Here is a 12,055-nt window from a genome sequence, read left to right on the forward strand (position 1 = left end):
GGGCCAAACAATGCCCAGCGACCTCGGAATTGGACCGCAAGGAGCTCTGTCATTCTGAAATGGGTCGTTGGAAGCAGCGCGAGGGCTATCACCACCTAATACCCGGGTCTGAGATAAGCTGTATCAGCATTCGACATGTACACAGTCTGATACAAATTATACTTTCCCATAATTTCGCTACCGGTTAGCGGGTATTGGATTGGACCACACACACACACACACACATCAGTTTTGATAGGGTTATCGGATCTTCATTGACGGCCTTCCGTACAAAAACAACCCTTTTCGCAATCTTCCGGTCTTTTTCCAAAATCGTTTTTTACAAAACTTTTCAAGAACTCAATTGAAGTTGATAATTTGAATAGAGTATTTTGGGGTCACAAGACGGATCGAATGAGATCAATACGGTCAAAATCCATTTATTAATTGAGCGTCAATTTTCTGGAAGGAAGCTCATCTTCGAGTGATTTTATATTCTTTCCCAAGTGAGGAATCCCACGAAAAGATTTGCGTAGGCCAAAAAGTTCAAATCGAATGCTGCGCAGATCCATCCCGAGGCACACCGTCCTGGCCGTCGCTCTGCGCTGTGCTGGCAGTGAACTACGAATGTTCGCATCCCATGCACCAACCTCCTGCAAAAGTCCCCGCGTTGCCTGGCCAGCCGGAGCACAACCCGGAGGTGAATCCCTTCGAGGCATTGTTTTCTGTGTTATTGGCATTTTTTTTCCTCACAACAAACTCAACACGCCATCGGCCATGTCTCGGCGCTCCACACACTCGACTCCCGGGAGCTGTTTAAGCAGAGATGATTATTCTGCCTGATGGCTCAAAACTCGGCCATTATCGTCCGAGTCCGACGGCGATGATGATGATGACGACGACGGTGTAGATTAAATTCTTTCCAGGCTTGGCTTCTAATCTAATTTCGGTGCTGATAATTGGTACCAGAGTTTGGCATAAGCCCTCTAATCAACACCGCTCAGCTTTTTTTTCACTCCTCCCGCCCAAGTTTGGTGTTTTTGGTTCAACCACTTTCAAATATATGCTGACTTCACCGGACGACGACGACGACGATGGCTGACCAGCACTCTTTGGTGGAAGCAAAAATCCAAACAATAAATTCTTGTAATTCGATAAGCTAGCATCATCAGTTATTGGTGGTCGAATGAAAAACGATGCCGATTGGGCGCGGTGTCTGCACCCAGCAAAAGGAGGTTTCTCCTGCTGCGCAGTTTTTCATTCGAAATAGTTTTTTTTTCGGGATTTTTGTTGATTCATTTTCACTCATTTTTGAATAACGATAGCATGGCGAGAATCCATTTGTCAAAGATATAATTCGGCTTGAAATCTATTAAGTTTTAGGCGAATTGTCTGTTCTTCCAAATGTGTTTCAAATAACAGTAATGATATGTTCTTGGATATTGTAATATTTTTACCTTTTAGTGTTTCAAAGGTAACTTTATGAATTATCTCATCCATTTAAGAATCGCAGGATGGCTGGAGCAAAATATTATAAACCAAAGATTGATGCCAGTCGTAGACTATTTAAGACTTCCTACCTTCGTTGCAATCACTCGTAAATTCTCTAATTGGACCTCATTGACTGACTTTCTCGTACAAGAAATAATGTAAACGCGTAAAACAATCGTGAAGTTGAGAATTAATTCCATAATTCATTCACATAATTCAAGAAGAATTTCCGAGAGTTTATCTCGAAGGAACCAAAAAGTATTATGAAATACTGAATCAAATTATTAAAATCCAAATGTTTTCTTTTTTGCCTTCCTCACCTCACTGAGGAAAGGCTATAAAATCACTCGAAACTGAACTTCTTAAATAGGCCTTGTAGACCCACCTTCGCGTATACCTATCGACTCAGAATCAAATTCTGAGCAAATGTGTGTGGATGGTCGTAGATTTTTTTCTCACTCACTTTTTTCGAAACTGGCTTGACCGATTTTGTCCGGATCTGTGTTTTTAGATCCGTCTACAGGTCCCATTGGTCATATTTTAATACCATTATGTTTAGTAAAGTACTTCAAAAGATATGCTAAAAAAACGATTTTGACTAAAGTTCGCAAGATTGGTTTTTGTAAGAAAGGCCGTAATGCTATACATTTTTAGAAAGGTATTTGAAAGGTTTTGTTTTTTTACTGACCACCCGATATGTCATCCAACATACTTCGAAGGGCTGTGACAGCTCGAGCCCGATCATTGTTTGCATCAGGACACTGTGACGAGTGGGTTAAATTATTATTATTTTTTCACTGGGCCTAGAAAGTCTTATTATCGTAAAACCTTTTTTTACGCGGTGGCGTAACGCTTTTTGTTTCGTCGATTTCTCTTGAACGACGAAACATTTTGGCAATCTTTTAAAAGCATTTTGTAGGTTTTGTTCAGATCCACAAAACGCAAAACGCAGAAATCGACGAAATAAAAAGCGCAACGCCACCGCGTAAAAAGAGGATTCACTGTATTGCAGAAAAATAAAGACGTAACAGAATGAGGATTGAATCATCAACTTTTTGGTTGTTGATCCGATACGCTACCACCGCGATTGTGAATTGTCAGAGGGACAGAGCCTCAACATATTCTTCTCTCTGAAGTGTTGCTCGGGACGCGCCAGCATTATATGAGTTGGTGAGAACTCTGGACCCTGACATGTTTACACACGAGCAAAAATGATATCTGGGCTTGCTGCAACGACCGTTTTGAAAGGTAAAATTTTTTGTAGCAAATCCACTATGACAGATTCTGATTTTGCGTGTAAAAGGCCTGAGTGAAAAATAAATATTGCACTATTTTATGCAATTTTATGTGATTTTACACCCTGAAATATGTAGCCCATCAGTATGGAAAACCTACTTGACCGAAATGACAAGCTCATATATGCGTTTATCCATACAGCTTTACATCGGTCTGATGCCCGAGCGGGCTAAGGCGCCAGTCCTTACTGTTGGTGCTGGGTTTGAATCCCGTCGGTAGCAACTTTTTTTTTTGAGTTTGCAAAAATTGTACATGCAGTGTGTAATATTAAGTGTTTATTTTGACGAAGGTGATGTGCATTTTTTGCTGTGTAATGATTTCAAAACAACTGGAGAAATGTAAAATGCATTTTAAAACACTTTTTTCATTTAAATGCTGGCACCATGGCTTGTATTTTGTTGTTTCAATTATTCACGATTACCTACAAAAAAAAATTCGAGATAACATTATTTTTTCGATAACTGCATGAATTCGATTCATGATTATATGAATTCTGTTCATGAAATCGTGATCTCTTCAACGGGTGCGGGACATTTTGCCGAATGTCGTTTCGCCGAATGGGACGTTTCGCCGAACGGACGTTTCGCCGAGTTGTTAACTAAATATCGTACAAAACAATATAAAATGGACACATAGTTTATTAATGCATATCTGGAGTTTTTTTTTTTTTTTTTTTTTTTTTGAAAGGTCCAATAAACCAAATTTTCAGTTTTTGCTTTTTGGGTGTTTTTTAATACCCCTGACTCAAGGCGGTTTCAAAAACGCCCAAAAAGCAAAAACTGGAAATTTGGTTTATTGAACCTTTTCAAAAAAAAACTCCAGATATAATGAATTATAACCATTCATCTTTTTATTCTCATATTAACTTGTAGAAGTACAAAAGTTTTAGGGTTTTGTTTTTCCTGTAAGTTTTATAATTTCTGTTAGTTTTTGCATTCTTTCAAACATGAATCAAAATCAAACCATCCACATTAACGACCCCCGGGTCTTTTGTGGTCTCTATTGCAAGTTTCTGCTCGAAGTCAGAAGTGGAGTCAGAAGGCTTGAATGGGGAGAGCACCCAAACCTCTTTCTACTCCAAGGAACCTTTCACCCCAGTGTTTGAACTGACGACCTTCGGACTGCGAGTGCAACCGCCGCCAGCGATTCCACCGGAGTAGGCTTGGTTTGGTGTGTTGTTTGTACTTATGACATGGAGACGACTCCTACACCTGGAATGACTTAACGGCCTAACAACCAAGGCCGGGACCAACATTTTACTTCCTCATCCGATGGAAGGTTGCAGCAGATGGGAATCGAACCCAGAATCATCTGCTTACAAAGCGGACAGCGTAACCATTCGACCACGCACTGCCACTTTCAAACATGAGCAGTTCTTTAAATTTTCAGCATATATTTGTCTTATTTCTGTGAGTATGTGCATTAGGGTGTTTCATCCAAACAAAAAAGTTCTCAGAATCAGGCAAACCGAGGTTCCCCTAGTAGAGGATCCCCATAGGGACTCTCATGCCAAATATCAGCCCATTTTTTGAGAATTGGCCTGTCCCCAGCGCATTCTTTAGAACAAGAGCCGTATAATTTTTAATAAATTTTGTGAATTTTTGCATTCTTAGTATTTTTAAAGCGAATAATCTTTATTGATTCTGTGGGTTTTGCATTCTTTAAAACATAAGAGGTTCGATTAATTTTCAATTGACGAATAACATTATAAAGGTTAAAGTTACGTTAATCAAATAAACAACAACAACATTGAATTTTCAGCATATAATTTTAAATTATTTTAGTGATTTTTTGCATTTTTGGTTATTTAAAGAAAATAATTTATATTATTTCTGAGAGTTTTTGAATTCTCTCAAATATGAGCAGTTCTTTTTTCACCTTATAGTTTTGTATAATTTCTGTTAGTTTATGCATTCTTTAATTTTTAAAGCGAATTGTTTAAATAATTGCTGTGAGTTTCTGCATTTTTTCAAAAGTAAGCAATTCCAAAGCAGTTATTTACTTTTTTATAAAAGATATAATTTTTTTATATTATCCTGCCGCTCCTTGATAGGAATGAAATGGATCTTTTACCCCCTCGATTTTTTTTTATAGTTTTTTGTTACGAAGTGTAACACAACACAGCTTTCGATTTCACGATTTTTTACGCTGAGTGCACAACTTATCCATTTTTGAAGTTGATGGCAGTAAACACTTTAGTTTCGTGGCTTCCTGAACACGCTCCAATCGACAGAATTAAATTTTAGTGAATTTCCTACCAGTAAATAAAATTATAAATTTCGCAACCATGCGCACCCTCGTGAAAAAAGTGCAGATCTGCAATTATAATTGTGGAGTCCAATAAACTTTAATTAAAACTTTTTGAATGCAATTCATCCTAAAAAAGGCAAAATTACTTTCTGAAACACGAAAATGGAATGATTTCATCGTTCATGTTTGTCCATTCTCCTTGCACACGCCACGCTGCTTCTGCCTGGGTAAAAGGGTACTGCTCGTTGCATGGTAAACACTATTCGATTGTTTTTATTGATGAACACGTTCACAGAACTTGAGCGCCCGCTCGCTCGTGCCGAAACCGTCCTTGTGCCCATCTCTCTCCCTGCTGTCTCTGTGGGCCAGCTGGGGCTTCGTGAACAATTCACAAGCAAAACCACCACCACGTTCGCGTTCTTCTATTTTTATTTCGCATCAGCAGCAGGAGCAGCAGCAACCAGGCAACTAGACCCGCAAATGTGCGCAATTCCATAATGCATTGAATAAACCATAAAAGTGTCGAGTTAGTAGATTATTAGGAAACGTCGATTCTAATAAAATTTGACCCAATATGTATGTGTGTTGGTGTATGTGTGCACATAGTAACAGGCCTGGTTCGACCAAATTCTGAACAGGACTTGAACCTTGTAGGGAAAACTCCGTTGCTTCGGTTCAACTATTGGCAAACTACCCTCCCAATGCAGAGGTGAATGCAAAGTGAGACAACTTTTCTCGCTCGTTTCGGACATTTTCATCGCACACGTACACCGCGTACAAAAGTGGTCGACGAGGATCGTTGGAGTTTTAGGACACACTTTTCCGTCGTAACGTGATTACTATCCGTGCTTTTTTCGAGTTCTGCCATAATTCCCCCCCACTCTCACACTGTCGTATACATATCGGAACGACTACGACGGTCGAAAGGACCACCTCCCGAGAGAGCCATATTCCAGCATTATCTCCAGCCTGCCTGTGCCCCTGCCAGGCGATTCCCTCGCGGTGGGTCGACCCGACCTCCAGCCAGCCACCAACCGCATGTACGATGTGTCCTCATCGGGACCACGTTTTGTCATGGCACACGATATTATTGCACACAGACCGGCTGAATCGTGGTGGTGGGATGACGTACATTATAGTTAGCAGCCCCCTTTTATACGTGATGCTGGGCTGCTGGATGGTGCCAGCAAATGCGTGGAAATTGGTAAAAATTTCGTTATCATAAACGATTCAGGGAAATTCTATTTAGAAGGGTTTTGCTTAGACATTGACCTACTTATTCAAAGACTCGACATTAGTCAGTTTTTATCCTTACCTAATTTTAAGTGATTAACATTGAACAAAATTCTTGACCATTTTTCTTTATTTTTCTTTCAAAAGCAACATACTCAGTTAAAAAAAAATACTTCGAAGCTTCTACATATTGATGGTTGTTGGCTTGCTTGCATTCGAATAAATGTTTATGCTTATCAGATTTTCAGAATGCCATCAAATATATATAAATCCATGTGTGAGGAAGAAAAAAAATGTATGAAGTATGGAAATTCGCCAGCTAAGAAATTTACAATTTATGTTTTGGTAGAGAATCCACTAAAATTCAATTATGTAGGTTGGTGCGTGTTCAGGGAGCCCAAATCTACCATACATTGGCAAAATAGAAGAACAATTCTCTGAGATTTCGGTCATTCGATTTTTTTTTGTATTTTTTAATCCGGCTGAAACTTTTTTGGTGCCTTCGGTATGCCCAAAGAAGCCATTTTGCATCATTAGTTTGTCCATATAATTTTACATACAAATTTGGCTGCTGTCCATACAAAAATGATTTATGAAAATTAAAAAATCTGTATCTTTTGAAGCAAATTTTTTTATCGATTTGGTGTCTTTGGAAAAGTTGTAGGTGTGGATAAGGACTACACTGAAAAAAAAATGATACATGGTTAAAAAAATTGGTGATTTTTAATTTAACTTTTTGTCACTAAAACTTAATTTGCAAAAAAAAAAACACTATTTTTAATTTTTTTTTATATGTTTTAGGGGACATAAAATGCCAACTTTGCAGAAATTTCCAGGTTTTGCAAAAAATCTTTGACCGAGTTATGAATTTTCGAATCAACACTAATTTTTTCAAAAAATCAAAATATTGGTGGCGAAAATTTTTCAACTTCATTTTTCGATGTAAAATTAAATTTGCAATCAAAAAGTACTCTACACGGAGAAAAAAGAGTTCCCAAAATCGTGAACAAGCATTCATGAATATGGGAACCACGAACAAAGTGTTTAAATCCCATGGTACGATTTTGAAAAACGTACCATGGCATTTGAACACTTTGTTCGTGGTTCCCATTTTCATGAACGCTTGTTCGCGATTTTGGGAACTCTTTTTTCTCCGTGTAGTGAAATTTTCATAAAGTGCACCGTTTTCAAGATATAGCCATATTTAGGATTTTTTTTTAAATAGTCGCAGTTTTTCATTTTTTTTTAAATTAGTGCACATGTTTGCCCACCTTTGAAAAAAATATTTTTGAAAAGCTGCGTAAAATTCTCTATATTTTGCTTTTTTGAAATTTGTTGATACGACCTTTAGTTACTGAGATATTGCCAGGCAAAGGTTTAAAAAGCAGGAAAATTTATGTTTTGTAAGTCTCACCCAAACAACCCACCATTTTCTAACGTTGATATCTCAGCAACTAATTGTCCGATTTTCAATGTAAAAATATGAAACATTCGTGAAATTGTCCGATCTTTCCGAAAAAAAATATTATCATTTTTTTTAAATCATGACTAACATTTCAAAAAGGCGTAATATTGAATGTTTGGCCCTTTTGAAATGTTGTATCTTGATTTGATAATTTTAAAAGTAAATCTCCTTTCTTTTGGCAAAGGCTAAGCATTTTTACAAAATCCCACAAAATAACAAATATTTAAACAATTTCATTGTTCTAATAATCGTCAAACAGAACCGCACAAATCTACAAAAGTTTAAAAAACAGCTTACACAAACAGTACCGTAATCTGGGGTGAATTGGGACTTCAGTCTGAATAGGGACAGCAGTTTTTAGAGCACTTAAAGCTTTTAAATTTGGAAATGGATGTACACATTTTGTTGGTCTGAGTCTGTTCTAACCGAAACCAATCAGAAAAATCAAAATATTGTGCTCCAACATGGTTAAAACTGCTGTCCCAACTCGCCCCATGTGTCCCGATTGACCCCAGTTTACGGTACACAAAACTTTGTGACAAAAACTAAAGATCAAAAAAGCTCATAAAATGCTCAGAAAATAAAAAAAAGTGGTTCGAACATCTGGCAAGAGCAATTTTGACAGTTCGGGCTGGTGTGGAAACAGCGACAGACCTTCCATCACAAAGGTTTGAGAACTCTTTTTAGTGCAAATTGAACACCTACTGTTGATAATTTGGACACATTTTGAAGGACGTTATCAAGTTTTGATTCCAATTAGATTTTGTTATGGAATTGTCTTTTAGGAATATAAAATAAGATTTAATTCCTGAAAAATCATAAAGCTTAAATGATTTCAGGATTAAATTTTCCAAAAGTTATATCTGAATAGGAAACCCATGACTCATTACTGAGTAAAGACAATGTTTAGCTTAATTTGCTGAATAGCATGCAGTGTCTGCTCCATTTTAAATGCTTTATTCACCAGTCTTTTTTGTAATTCTGTCTGGTTTCATCTTTTTGAAAAGATTTCGTTATCAAAATGTAACCCTTATCATACACTATGAGGATTCTTCATAATACTAAATTCGAGTTGATGGCGTTTAATTATTCAGCTAAAAACAAAAAAATCAGTAAATAGTCTTTAAATTTTTTTTTTTAATTTTGTTTCTCTTTTGACATTCGATAGAAATTTATTCAAAACTTCCAACTTTGAACAATTTGTATGACCCTTCTTTAAGAGTTTGAATATCCCAGTTCTTCAAAATTGATTATTCAACGGAATAGTCTTTCTAAAGCCTACCTAGCGATGCACAGTAATAGGACTCGAACAAACTTTAGTTAAAATTTACCTTAAAAAGCACTATAAATCTCTTTTGATATTTGATATTTCACGACGATTACAGTCATCCCACATATTCGGAACGGTTTACAGATCGGCCAATGTTCAACAAATCATAGAAAATCGTTAATTGAACATAATGATTTGCTTTTACCTTCATGTGAAAGCTTTTCTTGCGATCTTTCGATTGATGTATAGACCGGCTGTACATTTTTACGTTTTATATCAAGTTTTTAAAGAAAAACATTGACCCTTGAAATCCACAAATTTGGAACACTTTTTTCTTACGATGTAAACATTTTTTTTTTCTCTCGAGGAGTACATATTTTTTACAAAATACTAACTTCACACTCTGAAACCAAAAAAACACATGCTTAGTAATGTTTTATGAATGGTCTGATAACTTTTTTGTGAAAATATCAGTTAAATTCAGGTGTTCCACAATTGTGGGAGGCACAATAACATCCCACAATCATGGAACAGGCAATTTGGAGGCAGTATTTGCTGCTCTGGATAAAATAATTTTGAAATGCAGTTTTTTGTTGAAAAAGTACTACTTTTACAAGTGGAATAGCAAGATAATGTACAAATAAAGGTCCTAAAAATAGCAGGGTCGACAGAAAAGTTGCATTTGGCATCCTATTGACAAATTACCACAAAAGTGTTCCGAATTTGTGGGTGTTCCGAATATGTGGGATGACTGTACCACATTTCTCAAGTTTATGACTCATGAATAAGGCTTTGATATACTTTCCAATGATGTACAGTATGACGGTTCCATTTGTTATTTTTACTTAAATTTACGGAAAGTTATGTAAAGTGCGTTTTGGTAAGCAGATTTGGATTTTTTGAGTATTATTCCTTATCACGTTTTTTATGAATTATTTATCGAACAACTCTCAATCAATAGTACAAGTTTTTCAATATTTTTGTTTAAAATATTTTTGAATGTAAATAATGAATACTGAATTGAAACGAATTGGGAAAAAATAACACCCTTCTAGTAAATATTGATTTAAACTTATTCAAGTATAGTCCTACTGCTTCTAAATTTGTCCACAGTTCCAACCTTTGCCAAATATCATGTACAATCAGCCAAGTATAATCGGTGCCAGCGGTTTTTACGGTCTTTATCTTCGCACGAAGAGAAGTTTATTCGGGTCTCTATCTCTCAAAAAACGCAAGTATCGACACCACACATCGTCTTCTACCTTCTGGCGCAGCATAAAACGTTCTCCAATTTCGGTGCTACTCTGAGTCTCTCTATCTGTCGCACACAGCCAAACATGCTGTTGTGTTGGTTCGATTGCAAATGTTTGTTTTCAAAATTTTCTTTTCTAAATGAATTGTAAACATTGACTGCGCCGTCGCAGTGCAGTTTTCCTCGATTTTTTTTTATGGGCACCCGATTTTGCTCTCCCTCGCAACACCATCAGCGCCGAGTCTCTCCCAAATCGCCGTCGTTTCGGGTTGCTTGAGTAGGGGAAGGGGGTCTATTTCGGTCTTACGTTTACCTTTGTGATCAAGTTGACGGGTGTTACCTTTAAGTTTGGTGTGATCCTATCAACACTCATTCTATTGAACTTTTCATGTTGTATTTTTTTTTAAATTGTTTACAGAATTTACGGACTTCTTCTAATCTAATCATAATGTCTTATAATTTTGCAACACTGCCAGGTCACATCGACACTTTATTGTAATTTATAGAATTTATCAAGCATAAATACATTTTAAAACCTTTCTGTATACTTTGGATAGTTATTTGAAGAACTAAATGAAGTGTGATGGTTCAGCAACCTTATCATAAGCAAATTTGTGTAAAAAGGCGATACAAATCTGAATAAAATATATCCCTCTTGGAACAAGGGCGTCTATGTTCCCCACCCTGTCGCGCTTCATGCAAATTTGTCCCATCATTTTTTTTGCCCGAAAATATGTGCCGTACCCCAGCTCGTATCGCCTAGTCGCTTCTGGCAAACCCCTCCAGTATCTGGTATCCGTATCGTGTGCCGTTGACGACGACGTCGGAGCACATTAATATTTGCGGATGTGTTGGTGCAAAAGTAGCACCACACCGGATCAGAGCTCAGAGAAGACATAAAAGCAAATTGAGAAAGGAAGGAAGGAAGGAAGAGTGCCGGAGTACAAAGCCAGATTTAAGAACGAATTCGAAGGGGTTTTTCGCTCGGCTCGGACGGGCTGCTCTCGGAGTTGTGCTCGGTTTTTCCGATATATTTTATTATTATTAAAAAGTAATAGTATTACGCCAGCACAGCACCGTGTCGGATCGAAAACGGAGCCGTGGTCGTCGTCGTCGTCGGGGAGTCGTCGAAGAGTCGTCCAGGCGCAAATGGGAAAGCGCAGCCTAAAAAAGTTCACGGATGGTTATAGCTCGCTATAGGTATTGCTTGCTGTGGTGTAGTACAAGAGTTTATAGTTAATAGGGTTTTGTAACGCAACGTTGGTCTGACATCTTTCGAAATTAGTAATGACTGTGCGGTTCGGCTGTGGTGGAGCAGCGGCAGCAGAAGCACCAGCAGTCTCGAGTGAAACCCAGCAAAGTCCGTCGATCGATTCGATTCCTATCAATCATCGTTGAAGCCTCCCCAGGTTCAAACCGGAGCACGAGTGTGAGTGTGTGGGCTGTTATTTTTTTTAGATTGTGTTCTGTGAAATCCAACCGAAGCCTGGCACGAATTGGAGCGCCCTAAAAAGATTATCAGGGGTATAAAAGTTTAAAGAAATAATCATATATCTCGTCGTTGACGTCGTTCTCTGGTTGGTGCGTTTTGCGACTGAACGTGTTCTGAGCTAGCGAATAAAAGAGGAAAACCCCGGTCTAGTTCCGTTCTGCACTGCTAGTACTCTACAATCTGCTAAGGTATGTGTAGTTATACAACACCGAGATGGGAGGTTGCAGGTTGCAGCCATACTACCGATATGTTGTCGGTTTAGCAGCCTGTCCCTATGACCGTGTGAGTCCGTATGGATATGGTCGTTTGCCATGCTGCTATATTCGG

The 12,055-nt window shown here is 37.8% G+C and overlaps 1 protein-coding gene across 3 annotated transcripts in view; it reads left to right on the plus strand.

The window, feature by feature from the left end:
- Positions 1-12,055, plus strand: part of LOC120425454 (uncharacterized) — a 60,269-nt gene that overhangs the window by 30,185 nt on the left and 18,029 nt on the right. The window contains exon 1 of one of the 3 annotated variants that reach the window (XM_039589988.2): positions 11,173-11,916. The exons of 1 other annotated variant lie outside the window; for it this stretch is intronic. The gene's annotated coding sequence lies outside the window, so the exon portion shown is untranslated. Of the gene's footprint in view, positions 1-11,172; positions 11,917-12,055 lie in introns of those variants that run through there. One more of the 3 variants, XM_039589986.2, reaches the window with a different exon arrangement.

This window comes from Culex pipiens, chromosome 2 (genome assembly GCF_016801865.2).
Source record: "Culex pipiens pallens isolate TS chromosome 2, TS_CPP_V2, whole genome shotgun sequence".
NCBI classification, from domain to species: domain Eukaryota; kingdom Metazoa; phylum Arthropoda; class Insecta; order Diptera; family Culicidae; genus Culex; species Culex pipiens.